General features: G+C 49.7%; 1 protein-coding gene across 5 annotated transcripts in view; it reads left to right on the plus strand.

Annotated features, from left to right (window-relative positions):
* Positions 1 to 24650, plus strand: part of LOC135917831 (uncharacterized) — a 265446-nt gene that overhangs the window by 26052 nt on the left and 214744 nt on the right. The window lies entirely within an intron of this gene.

Here is a 24650-nt window from a genome sequence, read left to right on the forward strand (position 1 = left end):
GGACGTATCCCGTAACGCAGGACACTGCCAGAGCATATGAGGTAGAGTGCTAACCTCCCCACAATCCGGGCACTGTGGGTCAATTTCTGGATAAATCGTGCTAAAGAAACTTCGCGAGGGATATGACCTCGTCTGAAGCATCCTAAGCGTGATCGATTGTGATCTGCATAGATTTGGATGTGGAGGCGGGAAGCGCCTGCGTTCCTCTTTATATTGGGAGACGATCTCGTGAAATGTTAATAACGGGTCGCTTTGGCTGAGCTCCTCCAGATGCAATGTAGCCCCATCGCCGTCGCGGCGCGTCAATTCTCGCGCACGGCGGTGAGCAATTTCATTGGGGTTCGGGCGGCCCGGCAGCACGTTGTCGCCCATGTGAGCTGGGAACCATATAATATAATGCACGGGGTCACAATTAGTTCTGGACTTGTTTTTCAGAATCACCTCCACCTGTCTCGCAACCATTCCCGAAGCGAAAGCCCTGACGGCCGCGCGTGAGTCAGTGTAGATATACGGCCTTTGTGAATCCTTCATCGCCAGCGCCACCGCCACCTGTTCTGCCACGTCGGCCGTCACAGCGCCTACCGAGGCCGCAGATAGGAGCTCGCCCTTTTCGCTGACCGCCGTGACCGTGAATTTACCGGAGCGCCCATATTGAGCTGCGTCCACGAAGGCTTCCATGCCGACCGTTTTCTTCAATATCGCCCTGGCACGAGCTGCTCGCCTGCCCGCATTATGTTGCGGGTTAACGTTTCTAGGGAAGGGACTGACGACGTAGGTCCCTCTGGAGTTCTCGTCCAGCTGAACCACCTCGCTGCGATTGTAACGTGGCTGCAAGCCCGCAGCCTCCAAGAGGCGCCTACCGGCGCTGGAGCCCGAAAGCCTCGTGATCTGCGCCGCTCGTTGCGCCTCTATGAGTTCGAGGGTCGTGTTAAGAACGCCGAGCTGCATTAGCCTGTCCGTGCTCGCCGTGATCGGAATACCCAGGACCTTCTTGACGCTTTTCCGCATCAACGTGTCAAGCTTGTCCCTTTCAGTCTTTGTCCACTGCAGGGCCGAGACCACATAGTTTATGTGGCTCATAAGAAAAGCGTGATGCACCCTAAGTAGGTTGTCCTCGCCTAGGCCCCCTTTCTTATTGGAGACTCTCATGATTAATCTGAGAATATTCTCGGTTTTGGCGGTCAGATGCGCAATGGTTTTGGCATTACAGCCCCTGGCATCGAGCAAAAATCCTAGAACTCTAATCGAAATCACCCTGGGGATCTTCTGGCTGTCCCGCGTGTATACATCTATGGGGATTTGCTCGAGCGGCACGAGCCCCCGAACCCCCTGCCTTGACGGTCTGTATAACATGAGCGCTGACTTGGTCGGGGAAAGTTGGAGACCCGTGCCCTCCAGGAAGGACTGGGTCACGTCCAAGGCCTCCTGGAGTGCCTGTTCCACGGCCGCCTCCGAGCCTCCCGGACACCAGATCGTAATGTCATCGGCGTACAGCGCGTGTCCCACGTTTGGCACGGCGGCCAGCCGCTTCGAGAGTCCGTGCATTGCAATGTTAAATAGGAGGGGGGAGATCACCGCCCCTTGTGGCGTGCCTCTGTTTCCTAGCGGGAATGGTTCTGATTTGGTCTGCCCCACCTTGACGACCGCCGTCCTGCCCCTCAGGAAGGACTCCACAAACGCGAAAAATCTACCTCCCAAGTTCAATGCCGAAATCTGATTTAAGACGAAGTCGTGCGACACGGTGTCGAAGGCTTTGGACAAGTCTAGTGTAAGAATGCCCCTGACGTCTCTAGTCCTGTTGTCAATAACCTGTCTCTTTAGCAGTAGCATGACGTCCTGCGTGGAAAGAGATGGTCTAAACCCTACCATATTGTACGAGAACAACCCCTCCCGCTCTATGTGTTTTGAGATCCTGTTATGTATAACGTGTTCGGCAACCTTACCTAAACATGACATTAGTGAAATGGGCCGGAGGTTGTCCAGGCTTGGGGGCTTTCCAGGCTTAGGAATCAGTACCACCGTCGCCTGCTTCCACGAGTCCGGAACACTACCTTCCTCCCATACCTTGTTGATTTCCTTTGTAATGGTGCTAATGGACCGGTCGTCCAGGTTCCTCAAAACCCGGTTGGTTAAGCCATCCGGCCCAGGGGCTGACCTACCATTGAGATTGTAGAGCACATCCCTGATATCTGCCTCAGAAAACGGATCATCGAGCTTTGGGGCGCCCTCCCCCACGTATTGAGGGCATTCCCGTAGTTCATCCTTTCCTACCGGAAGATATTTTCTTGCCAGGTCTCGGAGAAGGGACGTTTCGGAATGACCTTCCTGTTTTTGCTTATGCACAAGTCTATCTACGGAGAGTCTCTGATTTCCCTTGGTCTGTTTATCATCGAGCAGGTACTTAAGAAGGTTCCATTTTCCCCCCGTGCGCATTCGCCCGTCTGCTGCAGAGCAGGCTTCGTTCCATTGTTGCCTGTTGAGCTCCAGACAGTGTGCCTCTATGCTGCGATTAAGCTCCGCGATCTTCTTTCTCAGCCTGCGGTTTAGCCTTTGCGTTTTCCACCTCTCCAGCACAGACCTCTTGGCCTCCAGGAGATGCGCCAGGCGCGCGTCCATCCGGGGGGTCTTAAGGTCTGTGGATATTTCCTTGGTGGCCCTTTCAACGTCTATCTTGACCTGCGCGAGTAGATCCTCCAGTGCACCGTACTCCGACTCATCTTCGTCCTGTATCTTTCGGAACAGATCCCAATCAACGTACTTAAATATCCTAAGCGGGGCCGCTCTGATCCTGATTGATAACGCCACAATGTGATGGTCGCTCCCTAAATTTTCTTGCAAGTTAGTCCAGGCTGCGTCAGTGTTTCTAACAAAAGCCAGATCTGGCATCGTGTCCCTCGAGACCGAGGTGCCTATCCTCGTGGGAAAGCGGGGGTCCGCCACTAGGGTCAACGCGCAGTCTTCTGCCGTGCTCACTAAGTTTACACCCTTCGCCGTTTGTCTATTATAACCCCAGGCCATGTGCGGGGCATTGAAGTCCCCTGCCACTATCAGAGGGCTGTCACCCGCTATGGCGACTGCCCTGCCTAGGAGTCCGCGAAAACTCTGCCTCTGATCTGTCGGAGGGCTGTACACATTGAGGACGAATATGCTCTGTTTCATCCTGCCACTAGGGATTATCTCAACCAGCTGCGCCTCCAATCTAGTGCTAGCATCAGCTCTGCCTATTGTGATATCGTGCTCCTGGAAGGAAATTGCCTTCTTAACCATAGTGATTACCCCTCTCCTACCGTCTCCTCTCGTCGAGACAACGCGGTAACCCGAGAAGGTCGCTTCCTCACAAAGGGTCTCCTGTAGGAGCAGGACATGCGGTTTGTCCGCTTGTGCTTTCACGAACTGTTGTAGCGAGGCCTTGCGCCTCTTGAAGCTGGCACAGTTCCATTGCCACACAAATAATTTGCCTGTGTTGTCCGCCATTGTGTCTCTATATAGTTAGCATCCCCTTGAGCGGGGTGCACTTGCCCGACGCCTCGGAATCCTGATGTGCTTTCTTAACTTTACCGGCCACCTTCAGTCTGCTTACGTCAACAAGCTTAGCCTCCATTATCCCCACTCTGCGGTTGAGGGTAGCAATGGCCTCAGACTGTTTCTTGATGGTCTCGGATTGCTGCTCGATAGCTCCGGACTGTGTCTTAATCGCCTCCGCTAATCGATCGAGGAGTTCTGCAAGCGATCCTTTCGCGATGGTCGCGGCGGGCATGGAAGCCGATACGGACGCCTCCGCCATCAGCTCCACCGCAGCCTCGGTCGACTCGGGAGGGGGCGCCTTACGCTTTGCTTGACCCAGCACTGGTTTTTGCGCTGGTGCGGTCGACGTGCTGCCATGACCGTGCTGTTCTTTACGAATCGATTCGAGGTCTGCCCTCAACTTACGCATTTCCGCCTTGAGCTGCAAGACGCGGATCCTCCATCTGCTCTGGCAGTGTACCATGCGTTACCTTCTTTCCAGTCGTCGTCTCCGTGACCTTGTCCACCCAGGTAGGCCCCTCCTGGATGCGAACACTGGAGCGCGAGCGTCCCCTAGAACGGGAGCGCGCTCTGCTGACGGGACGCCCGCTGGATCGGGAGCGCGCTCTCCTGTCGGCGTGCTCCCTGGATCGGGAGCGCCCTCTCGTTGCCGAAAGGCCCCGGAAAGGGACCGCGCCTGCCACGCTGGCATCACGTGATCCTGCAGCTACTTGCGCCTCCCGGGCGCGCCGCCGGCGCTGCCGCCTCCGACGCACGATGTACGGAACCTGGAAGCGCTGGCTGCACCTGCGGTCGGCCGTCGGGTGCGCGCCTCCACAGATGGCGCACTTTGGGTCGCACTGATGATCTTCTGGTGGGGAAACCATGGCACAACCGCGGCATTTCCTTTTGTCCTCGCCGTTAGGGCGGACGTCTGCTCTATGACCGAGCTCTCCACACGTGTAGCAAACGTCTACTTGCCGGCGATACAGGGCGCAAGGCAACATGACCGTCCCGCAGACCACGTGATTCGGCACCCTTTGTCCTTCAAAGAGCACAATGATCGTGGGGGTCTTCTTGATTCTTCGTACTTCTAATGCCTCGGGGTTTCGGTGGTTGACAATGAGCGCCTTTAGATCGGCGTCGCTGATCTCGGGGTCCACCCCCCGCACCACTCCCTTGCAGGTGTCATCCGATGCCGCCACGTATGCTGCCACGTCGAAGGGCCCCTCCTTCGTGTGGATCCTCTGGATCTTGGCGTAGGCGCGCGCATTCGCTTCATGTGGCGTGGAAATAACTGGGATGTTCTGGATGCCATTGGGGCACACCGTGTCATCCCGCACTAGCATCAGCGCCAGGGCCGCCGCCATTGCCAGCGCCCGGGCGAGGTGTATCAAATCCGACTTCTTTAAGTCCAGCCCCCCTCGAGGTCGGACGATGATCTTGAATTGCTCCCTCTGTAATCTGGGGAGCCTCGAGGCGTCCACAATACGCTTCAACGCGCTCCGTGGTGCGGGAGTGCGGCTGCCGCGTTTCTCGCCTTTTTTCTTCGCTTCGGGCCCCGGCATCCGCGGCTCGCCCGGCCCGGTCTTCTTCTTCTTTTTGCCCAGCGCTGTTACCCAGCCTGAGCACTCCGCATCCTCCGGGCTAATATCCATGCCTTCAACAATCACCACGCGTGGATTGGAGGCCATAGCACCGCGTCTCGCCGCCACTCGCCGAGCGTCTCGAGCGAGCGTCTCGCCGAGCGGCCACCGCTCTGCCGTGGCTGAGCGCGTTAGGTTTAGCGGCGCGCCAGCGTGGTCCACCAGAAACAGCTCGGCGAAAAGTCACAAAAGCACCCACCGGTGAAAGTTCGGTGTCCTCCGGTTCCTTGCGACCAAGCGCGTCGAATACTGCAATCGTGTAACGTGGCAGCCAAAAGAACCTGCCAAAAACATTTAACAAAGCGGGAGCCGATATTCAGCCGTCCGCACTGGTCGGCTCTTCTTCTTCTTCTCCCGACCGCTATAGAGAAACATTTTATTAGGTGCCAGCTGAATTCGTATCCTTCCTACGCATGGTTAGGATCTCTACAACAAAAACCACTACAAACATTTGCCTTTGCCACGAAGAAATTTAGGCCGGGCGGATGGTTTAATTGTTGCTTCACAACGAAGCCCACGTAAGGGTTCGCTCATGCCACCACCCCCACCCACCCGCCAACCAGACACCACTAAGCTGCGCTTTGCTTGCACCAACGGCAGCGCCAGCGCATCAGTTCAAGAGCGTTCCGATGAACTACTGCGCTGCTCCAAATATCGCTCAACCCGTAAGCCACTTGCAACACAGCAGTGGGTGAGACGGCTGAACAATGCGTAGCAGTTGTTGATGGTGTGATGATGTTATCGTAACTCATAACGGACGACGTCTTCAAAGTTAGCAGTCGGACCCATAGTGCGGGCAGCTTACACATTGTGCCCCAGAGCGCACCCTGGGCGTCTGCACAATAAGATCAGGGTGGCACACTGCATGAGACGAAGTGCGCGCGAAAAAGAAAATAATTTCAACTTATTTCATTAACTTTACTTATTACATGTTAAGTACAGGCTATCAGTTGTTCGACATGTTTAGAATGTGCTATTCTGAGCGCCGTGGAGCGTGGCTTCTGTAATCCCTATACCGTATACTAATTTCGGAAGAAGACTTATAAAGACTCATTTGCGCACAGGTCGAAAATGAGCAATTTTAACAGCAACGCTCTGTATTGGACATTTTTCTCAGAGGTAGCCGAAGAACAGATTCAAGGCCCATATTATTTTGAAAAGCGCACTTCATAAAATACATTTCTCTATCTTCAATTCACGATTTCAATCGCGTGCAGAGTAACGGCATCTGTTAAAAGTATTGCGCATTTGCGTGACGCCGGCGCTGGAAAGTATTTTCCACATCTGCCGCTAACCCTTGCATTTGCTGGCGCAGGCAAACACTCGCAGAGTTAGTTCTAGCAGATAAACTAGATACCCCTAAAACTGAGTAGGAAAACAGCGCTGAGGTAGCTCGTTTGGTAAGAGTATGCACGCGTAATGCGAAGACGTGCTTCGTACTCCACTTGTATTTAGTTGTTTTTAAATATGTTTTCACCTTCATTATTTTTCATTTCTTTAATTGAATTCTGAGGTACCAGGAATTTTCCCTATGCTGTCTTTGGTGTTTTTCTTTGTTGGCTTCTTCTTAGATGACATTAAAAATGGGGCCCTCATTTCCTTCTCGTTCATTATATAGCGAGTATTTAAAATCGGGCACAATATATGCTTTCAGATAGCACGTATGGGTCTATTGACCAGTTGCTTTCACCCAAACTCTTCACGTACACTTGACGTCGCGAGGCGAAAAGCACGCTCAAGTGGAGAGGAATGCGATGGGTCTGAGCCACTGCACTGAAAATTGGTAACCGGATGAAGGGGGGGATGCCGGCGTCTACGAATGGTCCGCTTTCCCTTACATAGCTTGCGGTGGCTGGTCAAAATAGTGGCGGCATGCAATGAAAGCTTAAGAATGACGCTAAAACGAATCCTCAGCAAAAAAAGAGTTTGCAGAACGGGGTCTTAAACGTGCCGAAAGTGCTCAAAATCATTGCACGGAAATAAACCTATGCTCTTTGGCTGGTTCGAGTAGCCAGTGCCTGAGTGATTGGTGACAACCATCTTTTATTCCTTTCGGAACGGGGTAGCCTGCGGCTATTCAGAAGAAAATTCTGTTTTGTGCGGCATATTAATACATCTTTAAGGCGTACACGTCAATTTGACGCGGTGAGTTTTCGATGTTATGCGACATCGCGTGATACGCAGGCAGAGTGACTACAGCCCGAAAGCTTTCGAGCAATACTCGAGGTATAATGGCGAAAAGACGTCGAATCGGAAATAACTTTATTTCTTTTGTTCGGTCCAGTCATGCATAATCAATGTAGACACGCCATATCAGATGAGGAGCTATTGCCGTTTTCGTGAGATCGCGTGACATCCAAGCGAAGTAGGGGTGGTCCAAAAAAGTTTTTGACGAATCGCTCAGGGCTGATTGCATAATTGGAATACAAAAGTTTTGAATAGCTTTACATTATAGCGCCCCAGGTCCCACTGCAAGAAATGACAGGGTGTGCATCAAGAATGTTTGAAATTAATGCGTAGATATCGCTGCTGCTAGGCTATTTCAAAGATAAAGTTAAATCATTCGCCCAATATGAATCCTACAGGGGATGCCGGCTCCTAATGAATTGTACAAGTAATCAATCATCGGCAAAAAAGCGTGCGCATGTAAACGCCCCTATAATACATATCGAGTATTAGAATCTATGCTCCTGACTGGATGTTATAGAGACCAATAAACTGTCCCGCGACCGCCTGATCCTTCAAGACAATCTGCCCGTTATATCTAACTGCTGTAGCACCTGACTTATGCCGTTAAAGGGAAGCTGAAGAGTCTGTCGAATTCAATAAGACGCTTATATACGGATGCGGGAACCTTATAAACCATGTAGGTAAACATTGGTTTTTTTTTTTCAGTTAGGAGCAACATAATCGTCGGTTGAAATTGCGCTGTAGCTCCATCCCCCGTCGAATGCCACGCGCTGCTGCTGACGCTGACGATGCCAGCGGAGACCGGAAACCGCATTGTTGTGACGTCAACTCTAGTGTTTCGTTCCTTCGCAGCGTCCGCGACCGTGCCTGACCGCGCTTGTTTCTGCGTGCGTGCCATCGTAATCTGCTTCGATCGACCCTGCATTACTTTGTTGGTGCGTCTGCGTGTAGGTAGAGTGGTAGTCAACGTGCGTGGTAGTCAACGTGAGTGGTAATCAACGTGAGTGGTAGTCAACGTGGCAGTCAACAGATGAACGTCACTACATGTACTGCATAAACGGCGAAGCTTTTCACGCGTTTAAACCGACTTTGTAGATTGCCGACAGCTTTGGACAGCGCACAAATGCCGACGATCGCATCCCCGCTTACGTTCCACGAGGAGGCATGCAGGAACACAACACTACAGTTGTTTGACCGGAAACGAGCTCACTAGATCGGCGAAAGATCGGCGAGATCACTAGATCACTCTGCAAAAAACATACTCACCAAAGAGCATTTCAAACACGAGGAGATCCCAAGACTTTGCTTTCGTTCGCGTCGAAAGCACTGCTCGCACCAGCATCGTTTGCTTCTTCGAGACACCGGCTCTTCGCAATCGGCTCGTACATGTAGGGAGTAACGCCTAACTCCTTAGAAAAATGCAGTCTCTCTAAATTTTCCATTACCATCTCATAAAAACAGCACCAAACTACCTGGCACCGCGCTTCACGTGTAGCGGCAGCGGTCGGTTACTAGAGTTGACGTCACGAGTCACCCGACCAATCACAGGCGGAAACGAGACGCGTGAGCTGGGCGTGTCCGCTGCTGCACTTTTCGTCGAAATAAAATATATTTGCGCTTTATTTCGCTCAATTTCGAATGAAAACCATTATGTACAGATGTTCACTCATTTTTTCTGGAAAACCTTTCAGCTTCCCTTTAAACACCAAGAAATTCAAAACATTTCTTTTTAACGTGAGCATGACATTTCTAATTTTTCCTACCACATACAAGGAGATAAGCTGTGCCGCACAACATCTTACAAATATCTTGGCGTTTACATTACACCAGAGCTCTCCTATTATGAGCCCTTCACTGCTGCCTGCAATGAAAGCCTCAAACATTAAGGTATTTACGCCGCAACCTCCATAATTGTCCTTCTAGTGCTTGCAAATTATCGTATCTAACTTTCATCCACCGCCAACTTGAATGTACCTCACCTCTTTGTCCCCTTCCCCAGATTATCAAATTACCATGCTTAAAGCAGATCAGAACAGATCTGCCCGTTACATTTCCAAGCAACTATGACAACCATTCAAGTGCGACTAGGCTTATACTCGATCATTTCAGTCAACCACTGGCCATTCACGGTCAAATATTTTACCGTACCTCTTTCACAAGTATATGTATGCAGCAATAAAAAGCCTTGTTACGCCATGCCTGACTTGTTTTCAAGTGAGGCAGTCCACATTATCGCCGCAGTTTCACGCGCATCTTTGATAACACGAACGCTTTCAACACATCCGCCCTTCCACAAGCTATCCGCATGTGAAATTATCTTTCTGGTGGTTGTTGCCTCTGATAATAAGCTGAAACGTTTCGGCACAATGTTGAGGTACATTTTCTACAATAGCGTTGTAAGATGAAATAATTCGTCGTTTAAGTTCATAATTCGTTTATATTGTGATGTGTTCGCTTTTGTTCTTCAGTTGCACTCAAACGCTCTTTTAGTGTTTATTTCGCAAACGTGTTCTGTTCTATTGCATTCTTTTTTTTCCCTTTTTATTATGTCCTCATTTTGGTCACTTGCGTTGTAACCTTGTTTGTATTTTGCAGTATGGTTTCTTGCGGTGTGTTTCAATATTCACTGGCTTCGTAAACCTGTTTCTTAATAGTTTGCTCGTGCTTTGATTGTAATAACTAACCCCCCATTACACAATGCTCTTTTGGCCTACAAGGTATATTTAAATAAATAAATATCTCAGAATTCACCACCACTCAGTAACTCTTAAAATATGGTTTTGTGGAGGGCCACACATGTTGACGCTACCTATTCGGGGTAGAAAAACTATTCTTCGCTCCACATCGCGTTTCACAGAGGGCTTCCTGGGGAGTTCAAATCATCATGCTTCAGTGTAACGGCGTTTATTACGCCGTGTTAATAATAAGATCGCGATACGAGTACAGGATAAACTGCATAGCCTTGACCACGCAGTTCGCCACCTACACCGCAATCCTTCCTCAATCCTTCAAGTAGGCAATGCGAAAGAGCTTCTGCTTGCCCGCGTTAGTACATTTATGTTTGTCAACTTCGTTTATATGGCGAATTACTAGGTTGACTCGCAAGGCAAGAAAAGGATGCTACATTATAATACTCACCAAAGCCTGTGCTGTGTTGGAGAAGCAAAAGTAGCAGCTTCATTGCTGCAAAAATAAAGACATTGCGGGGAAAAGCAAGACACGCAGAGCATGGTCTACCAACTCAATTATTTAATAATATCACATAAATACGCATATGCTCGAGTAATCACGCGTCAAGAATGCAAGAACAATAGTAAAAGCAAACACAATCGAATGGTGCGCATCGAGATGCTTTGTCCGAGCCATGCAATGTCGACAGATTGTCTACAAACGCACATATCAGCGGATTTCTTTATTAAAAATGCGTTAGATGTCATGTAACGCCTTGCCTTTATATTTAGAACTGTCCATGGTATCCGACAGAATAGATATAGAGCCGTGCTCTTTGCAGTGCAGATGGCGGCTAGCTCGCGAAAGAAGCTATACGTTGGATTAAACTATCTATGAAACCGCACCCGCTCGGGGCAACGTCGCATTTCCATAATGATAGAAGAATACCAAAGATAAGCACTGCCTAACATGCGACCAATAATCGACGTGGCTAAACAGTGCACCCATTTGGGCTTGAGTGCCGTCCACGACCCTTCCGTCCACAGTAGCGCAGTGCGTGCCCGGTTTGTGCTTTCACGAAAATATTGCATTGGAGCCATACAATGCCCCTATTAACATGACAGCGTTAAGGAGACTGCGTCGCAGAAAAGCCGGTGTCGTCGGCGTTGGTGTTGGAGACTTTGGGCGTGAGCGATAAATCGCGGAAGGCACTTCATAAATAAAAAAAACTTACAAGACGGGCTGACTGGGAATCGAACCAGGGTCTCAGGAGTGTGAGACGAAGACGCTACCATTCAGCCACAAGTTCGATGCTTTAAAGGGGTTCAAAAGCCCCTCTAGTGAATGCGGTGTTGACTTAAAAACTTGCCGTAGAAGGTTATACTGCGGTGCATATCGATAAATATGAGCATGTAACTTACACAAGTCGCAGTTACACGAGTAGCGAAGTAAATTTCCGCTAAACATAAAAGACCCCCTCCTCGCAATGTGCGGCGCTGCCCCGACACGTGGCGCCCCTCTCGCCCTCTTCTCCCATTAGGGCCCTGTGGGCACCGGTGCGAGGATGCCCCACTACCCTGGCGTTTAATAAGTTTTCGCGCGCTCTCTCCTTCCAACTTCCAGCGTGTTTTCTCAAGACGATGTGACACACCGTGCCAATACGGAAACCTTACAACCGAAACGTTCGAGCGATTCTTTCATGTACGAAGGCGTTAGCTTCCGCTTGCACTCATGACGAACCCCTTTCCCTCATAAATGCCAAGCTGTATCTAACTTACCGCGTTTCCTTTAGTTCGTCTAATGTCCTGGCGAAATTTCGGTTCATGCACTGCATGAACATTTCAGTCAAGGCTGCATTCAGACATGAAACATCAATGACAACATTTACTACCTGCGAATGGCGCAAGCAGAGGTCAAGAATATTCAAGAATACAGCAAATGTGACATCGCCTAAATTGCAAGGTCTAGTCCGAGAACCGAGAACATATTGTTAGGGGCATGCAATGTGAACTTTCAGCTGAAACTCTGTAAGTGTACATCCTAAAGATATTGGACGACAAGTCCGAGTACATGTCTACCTTAATAACACCTAAGTATTTATCGTCGTGTCTGAATGCTGGCACATCAATATTATTCAAAGCGGTTATGTTCATGGTCAAGGTGATCTAATTATTTCTCGCTAAGGAACGGTGTAACGCAACAGCCTACAAACAAGCAAACTTTTGTAGGAACACGCCTGCCTTGTCTCTTCTACAAATGTTTAATGCTATGCACACAAGAAACCTCAGTAAAGACAAATAAAACACCACATTTGTCCGTAAACTTCTGCTGATCATTCTGAACATGAATTCAGCCCGTAATAAATATTACCAGCCCCACGTGCAGGACCCAATAATAAAACGCAGTGGCGATTTAGTGGTAAATGCGAAATAAATGCGGTGGTATTACGTCGGTCCTTGTTAAGGTGCAGGTTCTATGACCTAAATCGCGTTCACTGCTATGTAAAGCGTATCTCACTCCACACACGCCCTTCGGCTTCGTGGATCGCAGTGCACAAGACGGTTGTCTGGAGCACAAGATCGTCAGTTGTACCATATATATATATATATATATATATATATATATATATATATATATATATATATATATATATATATATATATATATATATATATATATATATATATATATATATATATATATATATATATATATATTGTGGCCATTTATAAGCTAATCTTTGTCAGCTGTACATGATCATCATCATGTGGGGTTCATATGGGGTTCATCATCGCTTCATCATCGGCCCTCCATCCTCTGACTCTCCGCTCAACCTCCTGGAGCTTCGATCGGGTCGCCGATTGTGCCAACTGTCCGCCAGCATGTCGCAGGAGGAGCCAACAGGCACTTCCAATTCCACCATCTCGGCCTCGGATACCCCAGCCTCCCCGTATTCGGTTGTCAGTGGACACAAGCGTGATCCCCATCTGTTTGCTGGATTTCGCGGTGCAGACGTCGAGGATTGGCTGGACGACTACGGCGGAGTGAGTTCAGCTAAACGTCACGTCGCCTTTTATGTGACCAGAGTAGCGAAGACTTGGTTTTTCAACCATGAAGTTGATTTCACGAACTGGGGCGCTTTCAAACAGCAGCTCCGCCAAATCTTCGGCACACTGGCTGTTCGTTGCACCCTCGCAAAAAAGACGCTCGACACTCGCAAGCAACAAACCTTATACGTCGTACATCGAGGATGTGCTTGCTCTTTGCCGACGCGTGCACACGGCTATGACCGAATCAGGAGGGGTTCGCCACATCCTCAAAGGCATCGGAGCTATTGCTTTCAATGCTTTAGCCACCCAGAACCCCGCTACCGTTACTGATATCGTCGCTACTTGCCAGCACCTTGACGAACTCGAATCAGTACGGTTGCAGCCAGACATCACTGCGAACACTACTGCCGACGATCCTACTTTACGAGCAATGATACGCGCAATTATTCGAGAAGAGCTCCAGTATCTTGGCTTAGCCGCAGTGCCTATGCCTTCACATGCCTCCGATACCAATCTACGAGACGTTATCAAGGAGGAAGCGGCGTTCGTGGCTGGTGCAGCGTACACGGACCCTCTAACCCCTAAGGCTCCATCCACGTACGCACAAGTAGCAGCAGCTGCTCCAGTCATCGTTCCACCGATGCCGCCAAAACCAACATCGGCCCCCATCGCCTCCATGACTACCAGCGCACGTACCCAAACCAGCTATCCGCAGTGGCGTCCTCCTCGTCCCATCTGCTACGCTGCTACTACTGCGGCTATCGTCGTCACATAGCACGTTTTTGCCGCAAGCGCCAGCAAGCGAACACGGTGACTTTTCGCCCGGAGCTACGTCCCAAAGTCTAGGGAGCTTCCATGACCAACCCCGTCGTTATGGCCCACGGCGCGGACGCTCTCCATCGCCTACTGCAGCATCCGAGACGGCTCAGACGTACCATCCTGTGAGATGCCGCTAGCCGTCACCGCTTCACCGCTCTACGTCCCTACTGAGACCTGCTTCTGAATTCGCCGAGCGTCATCCGGAAAACTAAATTATGCAGCTTTTGGAGGAAAAGCTGCATCGTATGACTGGACAGAAATTCCTCCATCGCGTCCATGCAATGTGATATTGGTTGTAATAGAAGGTGTACAAGTAGAAGTTTTAATGGACACTGGTGCTAGTGTTTCAGTCATTCACGGTGAATTGTGTTCGCGACTTCGGAAAGTTACGACCCCCTATGATGGACCTACGCTACTCGCTGCTCAAGGGGCTGCCATTTGACCTATCATCATGTGCCCAGCTCGTATTGCCATCGATGTACTTCTGGATTACGTACAATTTGCAGTGCTAAGTTCGTGTGCCCAGCAGCTCATTTTGGGAAGGGATTTTCTTCCTATGGCATCCGCCTCCATCTGCTGTGGCCAACGCGTTCTCCACATGACCGACACGACCTATTCATTTCATGCAGATGACGCACCACTTCCCTTTCTTGCTGCAGAAGATGCCACGCTACCTCCTCGCCCTCAAAGCATCGTGACTATCACGTCTGATGTGATTGATTGCGGCGACGTGCTCGCATTACAATCTGCACGCTGTCTCGCAAGATGGATTGCCTTTGCATCAGGGCTGGTTAGGTTCGATCGTGTCTGAGCACTTCTCTACGCTACAAACCCGACATCCGAAAAAAATTCTCATCCCTGAAGGCACTACATTGGCTTCCGCCACCGTATCGGAGTCTATATCTGTTGTTTCCTTTAAAGCAGTTTCCTCTGAAGTTCCTTGTACCGGACGGGCCGCATCTTCTTCAGCTCTTGCAGCTGCCATCAGTTCCGACCTGACACGTTCGCAGTCACAACAATTGCTTGCTTTGCTCCAAAAACATGAAGCTTCGTTTGACGCGCATTCAGCTTCGTTGCGAAAGACTTCGATTACGACGCATCGGATAGAGACAGATGGTACATCCATCGTGCGCCCTAGACCATATCGCGCATCGCTAGCCGAGAGAAAAGTCATTGATGAAAACGTCACCGACATGCTCCAACGGAATATAATACCCCCTTCTGCTAGCCCTTGGTCGTCCCCCGTTGTTTTGGTTGCGAAAAAGACGGCTCTGTTCGATTTTGTGTAGACTACCGAGCATTTATCGAGATCACACGCAAGGATGCATACCCTATGCCCCGAATAGACGATGCCTTGGATTCCCTGCAGGGTGCTGAGTACTTCTCCAGCATCGATCTGCGTTCCGGCTACTGGCAGATACCTATGCATGAGGACGATAAAGAGAAAACAGCGTTTTCAACATCTGATGGGATCTACGAGTTTAATGTCATGCCATTCGGCCTCTGCAATGCACCCGCAACGTTCGAGCGTATGATTGACACCGTTCTTCGTGGCCTGAAGTGGAAGGCTTGCTTGTGCTATCTGGACCATATTGTTGTTTTCTCGTCAACTTTCTCTCAGCACCTGCAACGTCTGGATGAACTTCTCACATGCCTTGCCAACGCTGGACTTCAGCTAAACACCAAGAAATGCCATTTTGCGAAAAAGACGATCAAGGTACTAGGTCACATTGTGAGCAAAGATGGCATTCGTCCTGATCCTGACAAGGTTTCGACAGTTCGGCACTTCCCTCGTCCTGAAAAGACCAAAGATTGGTGCAGTCTCCTAGGCCTCGCCTCCTATTTTCGCCGATTAATACGAGGCTTCGCATCAATTGGGTCACCTCTGCACAAATTACTGGGTTCTAATGTTCCCTTTGTGTGGTCTTCCGAATGTGAATCTGCGTACGCCCATCTGAAGCGCGCTCTCACATCTGTACCAGTACTACGCCATTTTGATGAAGCTGCTCCTACCCTCTTGCATACGGTTGCTAGTGGTCACGACATTGGTGGTATTCTCCTACAGCGAGACGACACTTTAGGGGAGAGGGTCGTCGCATACGCAAGTCGCGTTCTGACAAACGCCGAAAAGAATTACACTATCACGGAGCCGGTATGCCTGCTATCGTTTGATCTGTACAGAAGTTTACACCTTATCTTCACGGCAGCCATTTCACCATCGTTACAGACCATCATGCATTACGCTGGCTTTCGACGCTGAAGAACTTGTCTGGACGGCTTGGTTGGTGAATCCATCGTCTACAAGAATACGACTTTACTATTACCTACAAGTGCGAAAAAAAAACACCAGGATGCAGACGCGCTTTCTCGCTGTCCGCTTCCTACGACACCATGCAATGGACCTCGAACTACCATCCGTGACAAGCATTCGCACGACCCCTCTTCACATGCTTTCTTGTTGGCCACTGTAGACGAGATGCCTAAACACGACAACAGATTCTTCCAATCTCATAAATTTGCGGAATCTTACTGTCGGCACATCATAGACCACCTTCAAGGAGCTTTGCACCGACCTAACGACCGCCTTCGTCGACAGCTGACGCAATTTGAGATTGACAACCGCATGCTGTACCGTCATGTCTATCACTGTGTAAGTCAACGGTGGGTTCCTGTCCTGCCACGCTCTCTACGTGCTGATGTCCTGCAGGCTTCTCACGACGACATGACTGCTGGTCACCTTGGTTTCCATAAAACCTATGACCGCATCAAAGGTCACTTCTACTGGCCTGGATTGACCGCCAGTGTAGCGAGGTATGTCGCTTCCTGCGCCCTATGTCAGCGTCGAAAGCTCCCTACATCAGCTCCAAGCGGACAACTGCAACCGGTTCCTTGTCCGTCGCAACCGTTTGAAATCGTTGGCATTGAACTGTAGGGTCCTCTTCCTGTGGCTCTCACCGGTAAACGATGGATTGTGACAGCCGTTGATCATTTGACACGCTAAGCCGAAACAACTTGTGTGAGTTCTGCCTCAGCCTCTGAAGTTGCTGCATTCATACTTCGATCCTTAATACCGCACCACGGCGCTCCTCGCATTCTCCTGAGCGACCGTGGAAAAGTATTCCTCTCGCAACTAGTAGACGAAGAACTCAGAGCCTCCGGAACCACCCACAAGACTACTTCCAGTTACCATCCGCAAACTAACGGCCTCACAGAGCGATTTCATCGCACACTCTCAGACATGATAGCCATGTACATCGAATCGGATCACAGAAACTGGGACGCTGTTTTGCGATTCGTGAATTTTCCGTATAATACCGCCGTTCAACGCAAGACCGGTTGCTCACCATTCCACCTTGTCTATGGTCGTTCGCCCAGTTCCTGTCTTGACGTGTCTTTCTTCGCGCCAACTGTCAATCAATGTCCATCCTCCTGTGAAGAATATGTGTCCCGCATTCTGCGGTGTCGCCAGCTCGCCCGCACCAACACCGAAGCACGGCAACAGGACCGCAAGCAACACTACGACGCCTCTGATCGCGTCGTGTGCTTCCGCCCTGGCGACGAAGTGCTACTCCGGACACACGTTCCTACTCTTGGCTTGTGTGACAAGTTTCAACTTCCGTTCATCGCCCCCTACAAAGTCTTGGAGCAGACATCTCCGGTTAACTATCGCGTGGTACCAGTTATTATTCCAAATGACCGCCGCTGCCGCGCCGCTGAGGTTGTCCACGTTTCCCGTATGAAGCCTTTCACGAGGCATTCGCCCCCCTTTGAATTGCGGCCAGGATGGCCGCTCTCGTTCGAGGGGACATTAGTGTGGCCATTTATAAGCTATTCTTTGTCATTTGCAGATGATCATCATCATGTGGGGTTCATATGGGGTTCTTCTTCATCATCGCTTGTGGGGCTTATTCTCGAGTGTTTGATCCGTGCTGTGGGCGTGATCGGTTCGCAGCATCTTCGACTCGGAATAAGCGTAGTTACAACTGCTACGTAAAACACACACACACACACACACACATACACACACACACACACACACACACACACACATATATATATATATATATATATATATATATATATATATATATATATATATATATATATATATATATATATATATATATATATGCTCTTCGTACACGTCATCGACATCATATCTGTATACAACTCCTGATCATTGTTTGATTAATAAAGGGAAAACCGGACATCCACCCGTTCATAGCAATCACTACAAAGGAAACCCGTACCGATTCCTCGAAAAGCCTTACAGTTCAAGAAAAATTCGTCCTCATTCGAACATTGTCACAGTTGCTACAAGCGGGTGGATGGTGTATGTCTGATTTTCCATTTATTGATTACTTCTTTGTTTGATTTGCCCGGAACTTCAGCTCTGCCTCACGCGGCTCCAATAGGATTAAAGTACTGCATCGGCCGACTTTTTCCCCTTATATATATATATATATATATATATTAGGATATTATCGGGAGACACCCAAGAGACGAGCCGCCGTGAGAACGACGAAGTGGGGCAGTGCCCTTGGCGCGACTGAATGTCGGCCTGGCGCTCTGGCTCCAATCCTGTGTAAATAGCCTGTAACTAGCCTCTTCCGTGTGCGTCTTTGTACACGTAACATTCCGGTGGAGGTGAGCGATCCCCGTCCTCGTCGGGATCAGGCAGTACTCTGGAAGCGTCAACAAGATGGCCCAGAATAGTAATTTGTCGGTGGACAAAACGACAATTGGACGACCTAAGTTGCAGCTCCGATTTTCGATATACATCAAGTACAATTGGTAGACGCTCCAGGTGGATATCTATCGTTGGCGAGAAGACGAGGACGTCGTCGAGGTAGCAGAGGCATGTGGACCATTTGAAACATTGGAGCAAGGAGTTCATCATACGCTCAAAGGTGGCTGGGTTGTTGCAAAATCCAAACGGCATTACCTTGAATTGGTATAGGCCATTAGGTGTGATGAACGCGGTTTTTTCGCTGTCCATATCGTCAACAGCAAACTGCTAGTATCCCGAACGAAGATCAATAGAGAGAGATAGCTGGAACCATGCAGGCAGTCAAGCGCGTCGTCTATACGTGGGAGTGGGTAGACGTCCTTCTTAGTAATTAATGTTGTTCACGGTAACCTACACAGAAGCGCCACGTGCCATCCTTCTTCTTAGTCAGCACCGTAGGTGATGTGCAGGGACTCGAAGAAGGCTAATTGATGTTTTTATCTAGTATTTCGTTCCCTTCACTTTGAATTACTCGGCATTCCGACACAGAAACTCGATACGGTCACCGATGAATAGACCTAGCATCGCCAGTAAGATTCCGATGCTTGACCGCGAGCGTCTGGCCTAAAGGGCGATCGTCGAATTCGAAAATATTTCGCTAGGGCGATAATTGGTAGGGGTCTTCAGCCTGCGCAGAGGACAGGTCGTCGCAACCATTTTCTTTATGTTGGGATCTGCGCTCGAGGCTGGCGCGAGGAGCATGCTAAGCTCGCGAGAACCATCGGTTTATAACGCTGCCACGTATTGCTCACCGAGACAATCAACGGTGGCAAGGCGAATACATTCCGCTAGAATTTGCTTTGCCAATCGAAAGTTACAGACAGCCATGCGAATACGGTTCGCAAAAATAGTAAGTATACTGTGAGGCACGGTAACGTCATACTGTATTGTAATGTCGGGCAGAGGAGTGACGAGGTACTCGCCATCAGGAACTGGTGGGAAAGACAACAGTTCAATTTAGACTATTGACTTTGGTGGCAAGCGAAGAAAGCCGCTGGGGTGTAAGCGGCAGTGGGATGCGTCAGAAGGTTCCGCGAGCATCGGCAACTGAAGGCGAAAGGTACTGAAAGAACAGTCAATAAGAGAAGAATGCGCAGAGAGAAAATCGAGGACTAGAGTGAGGTCGTGGGGGCCATAAGCAATTATGGTGAAGAGGACAGGAGTGTGGCGGCCCGCGATGCTGACACGTGCCGTACACATGCCGATGGTAGGCACAGTACCACCACCCGCAACGAGGACGATGCGTGCCCGAGGCTGGGCTGAGGAGCTTTTCAGTCGTGGTCAGAAAGCAGCACTCATAATAGAAAGATGTGCTCCATTATCAATGAGTGCCGTAACAAGATATATATATATATATATATATATATATATATTCATCAACATTGGCCAGCATCATGTACTTACGTGCATGGTCCTGCTAATTAAAGCGTCGAGGATTTTAACAGCTGCCTTGAAGGTGGTGGAGAGTCTTCTTATTCCTATTGACCTCTACGTCTTCGAGTGTCCCTGGATCTTTGTTCAGGTCGCCACTCGCACCAACTTTCCCCCGCCAAGGCCAAAGAGGGCCATGGTGGCGGAAGCCTATTGCGTAACCCTCTCTGCCCAACCGGCCGCTCCTTCATTGACTGTCACACCACGGCAGTGTGACCCTACCATGTTCACTTGCCTCCGTGGGGACGACGTTGAAAAATGGATGCACAATTACGACCGGGTTAGTGACTTTAACCGGTTGTATCATTTTCACATGCTTCAATACGTCGCTTTCTTCCTCACTGATGTTGCCAAGACCTGATCTCTTAACCATAAGAGCACCTTGCCTGACTGGGCGGCGTTCAAACTCCAGTTTAGGGAAATTTTCGGCACTCGAAACGTCCACTGCGACGTCGCCAAGAAATATCTCGATGGGCACATGTTACTTGCTGGCGAATCACACAGCTCTTACATTGAAGACGTTCTCACGCTTTTCCGCCGTGGTGACACTGCCATGAGAGAATTTGATCACGTTCGTCACATCCTAATGGACATTGGACGCGCCACATTCAACGCCCTGGTGATCGAGTATCCCACGGCCGTTGACGATGCCATCCCGACTTTCCAACATCTGGACGCAGTGCAGGCAATTTCTTACACCCTGACCCGCCTGGAACTCATCGTTCCTCGGATACGGACCCGCGTGTGCTTACTGGAGCTCTTAAAAACGAAGAGCTCCAAGCTCATGGCATGCTCAGTCTTCCGGTTACTCAAATTCTGTCTTCGGTTCCCGTACTGTGCGACATCAATTAAGAGCTGTCTTCCACGGCTTCCGGTGCGAGTTGCGCCTCTCCAAAGCCGCCAAGCTCCTATGGCCAGATTGCTCCTATGCAACCTGCCTGCATTCAGACAGCGCCTCCTGCCCCTGCTACTGCTCATAGCATCATCGCGTCTTTAGCAGACCATGCACCTCTACTGCAGTTTTCGCTATCTGACGTTGGCCGCGTACAATTTGTTATTGTTGCGATATTTGTGGGCATATATAGTGGTTTTGTCGAAAACGCCATCAGCACGAACGCTGTGGCTACTATGCCCAAGAATGTATATTCGTTCCGTTGGTTCCTCAGAATCTGTACCAGCGCCGTCCTGCACCAGGCTCCTTTACTCCGTCTCCCAATCACCGAAGCGCCTCGGAACTACCGTCCAGAACGTCGATGCATTCCCTCCCCTCATCGACGCTCCACATCGCCCCTGCAACAGACAACCCGCAACGGTCATTAGTACTAAGAAAACTCGATGTTACAGTTTTTGGAGAGAAAGCTGCATAGCTTGCACAGAGCAAAATTACTCCAGCAAGCCCAGCCAATACTTTAACGATTGCCGCAAAAAATGTGACTTGTGAAGTCCAGATTGAAACGGGAGGTACAATTTCCATTATTCACACCGACTTCAGCTCTCGTCTACGCAGTGTTACCACACCTTACAACGGACACGACCAGCGTAGTGCGAATGATGTAATTCTGCCATCGGCTTAGTGTACCACTCGAATATCCATTGACGGGATATAACAAAAACGTTTATTTCACAGTGCTGAATTTTTGTGCACACCCGCTTATTCTAGGGTGGGACTTGCTTTCGCGTCTGCTTTCATCTCGTGCCGACTACACCTCGTTAATTTTAAAGATATCGACAATTCAGACGACGAGTACCAATCTCACCTTCGCTGGAAAGCTTCTGACGATTGTGTGGCACCACCTGGCTACGAACACCTTCTTACAGGTAACTCTGACATCACCAATGTTGACGACCTAGTTGCGGCGTTAGCACGTTCCCTATCCTAAGGGACTGTACACGACGGTGCCTTCTAGGCTTCACAAGGGCATGGCCGCTTTGGCTGTACTGAACACAAAGAAGGAGTTCATATTGATTACTAAAGGCGCTGTGGTGACGTCCGTCGTTGATACTCAGCTTTGTCTCTCTGACTGCTTTGAATATTGAACTTCAACAACCACCAGCAGCTGTAGATGTGGTTCCTGCTTCCCTTCTCGCTAGTGCATTCAGGACCGATCTGACATCACAGTAAGCGTAGAAGCTACTGGCGTTGTTGTCAAAGCGTAAAACCTACTTCGACGTGAAGTCTTCGCTTCTGGGAGAGACTTCTACGATGTCTCATGGCATGCCCTCTGATGGAAGTGCTATCGTGCGTCATCGCCGTTATTCGGTCTCTTCAGCCTAACATCACATCATCGACAGCGATGTTTCCGACATGCTGAAGTGAAGCATCCGTCACTCCTCAAGCTCTTGGTCGGCACTTGTCGTTTTGGTGCGTAAAAATGAGGCATCGGTGCGCTTCTCTGTAGACTACCGTGCTTTGAAAAACAACCCAAAAAGATGTATATTCATTTCTCGGATTCAATGATGCATCAAATTTATTACAAGGCAGGGAGTATTTCTCGAGCAGCGTTTTACTTACGGTTAATAGCAGATCCCCATGCACGAAGCCGACAAGGAAAAACCACCTTTGCAAGATAGCCTCAATTAATTCAGTGTAATACCTTTCGTCCTATGTAATGCTCCCCTAACATTTGAGCGAATGATTTATACTGTACCACTGAGTTTCAATAGTAACGAGATATTCGTATTTTCGTCGACCTGCCATCAGCACTTGCAGGCCTCGACGAGGCCCTGACGCGCCTCTGAGTTGCTGATCTTCAGACGAATACAAAAAGTGCCACTTCGCCAGCTAAACCAGTAAAGTACTTAGCCACCTCGTCTGCAAGGAGGGCATTCGACCTGACCCCGATGATATTACCACCGTTTTCCGCTTGACCAGACCTGTACGAGCCAGACTTGCGTAGCTTTCTCGGTCTAGCTCCGTGGTTCCAGCGCTTCATGCGTAACTTCGCCACCATAGCATACCGCTCCATTAACTCCTTCCTTCTGGAGCTCCCTAAGTGTGGTTGCACGAATGCCAAACTGCTTCTAACACTCTCAAGTGCACACTCACGCCCGAACCTGTGCTTTGTCGTTTCGACTGCACCACACCTACTCTTCTACATACTGACGCCAGTGGTCACGGTATCGGCGCTGTTCTTCGGCAACGTGAGAAAAATTCTGAACAACGTGTGGTCGTATACACGAATAGCACGTTGACCGCGGCAGATAAAAATTATACGATTACTGAACAAGAGTGTCTTAGCGTTGTTTGATCCATCCAAAAATTTTGAGCTTACGTGCAATGCCACCACTTTACGGTCGTTACCGATCACCACGACTTGCTCTGGTTGGCGACCTTCAGAAATTTATTAGGACGTCTTGGTCGTTGGATACTCCGTTTACAAGAATACAACTTCGACGTCCCCTTCAAGTCTGACAGAAAAAAAAAAAACACCAGGATACAGATGCTATCTCTCTTTATGTGCCGTACCACCTTCTACAAGCGCTGCTCGCTTACGACTTTCCATGAGCGAATCTCAAGACGGGCCTTTTGTAGTTTCTTCGCTCGCAGCTCTCGGCTGACTCACATCTAACCATTCTCATAAGTTTGAATCTTGCCAACGTTGCGACTCCGGCTGCCACTCTACTATGGAACGTCTCCGCGGATTCTCCCGTCCACCACACGCTCGGCTCCGTAGACAGTTGAAGAAGTTGAAGTTTGAAATTTTGATCCTATACCGATAGGTGCTTCATCTCGCAGGACGCCGTCGGGTTGCAGTCGTTCCTGGATCACTTCGGGCTCAAATACTGAGGACCTTTCACGACGATCGCATATGACCGCTCACTTTTGTTACCATAAATCTTATGAAGGCGTCCGCAGTTACTACCCCTGGCCTGAACTTGCAACCCGCGTAGCTAAATACATAGCTTCCTGTTCGCACTGCCAGCGCCGAAAAAGAGTCACCTCACCTCAATCTACACTGTGGCAGCTTGTACCATGGCGTGAAGTGTCTTTTGCAATCGTTGGTATCAACCTATATGGAACGCAACCATACCAGCCGGCGCTAACAGGCGGATAGTCACAGCTGTCGACCACTTGGCAGGGTAAGCTGAAACACCCGCACTACCTTCAATATCCGGCGCGCAGGATGCGGACCGTTTCTTGGAAGCCATATTTTTACGTCACGGAGGCCCACGTTTCCTCTTCAGTGACCTTCAGTTTTCTATACGCGCTCCTCGATGATGTCCTCGATGCGTCCAAGACCATCCTACAGACGACTTCTAGCTCACAGGGCGCTTTCATCGCAAACTGTCCATCGCAAACTCAATATCAATGTAAATAAACCCTGACGCCCCCAGTTCGTATACCATCCTGCCAGTTGTCACTTTCGCATACAACACCACCGTGCAACGCACAACGAGGTACTCGCCATTTTTTCTCGTCTACACCCGCCAACCGACGTCTTCTCGACGTTTTCTCCTTTTGAATCCCGGTGCCCTGATCATCATCATTGTGTGAGCAGTTCGATTCGCGCATCGTCCAGTGTCGCCACCGCGCCCGTGTTAACACCGACT

Source organism: Dermacentor albipictus, chromosome 3 (genome assembly GCF_038994185.2).
Source record: "Dermacentor albipictus isolate Rhodes 1998 colony chromosome 3, USDA_Dalb.pri_finalv2, whole genome shotgun sequence".
Classification (NCBI taxonomy): domain Eukaryota; kingdom Metazoa; phylum Arthropoda; class Arachnida; order Ixodida; family Ixodidae; genus Dermacentor; species Dermacentor albipictus.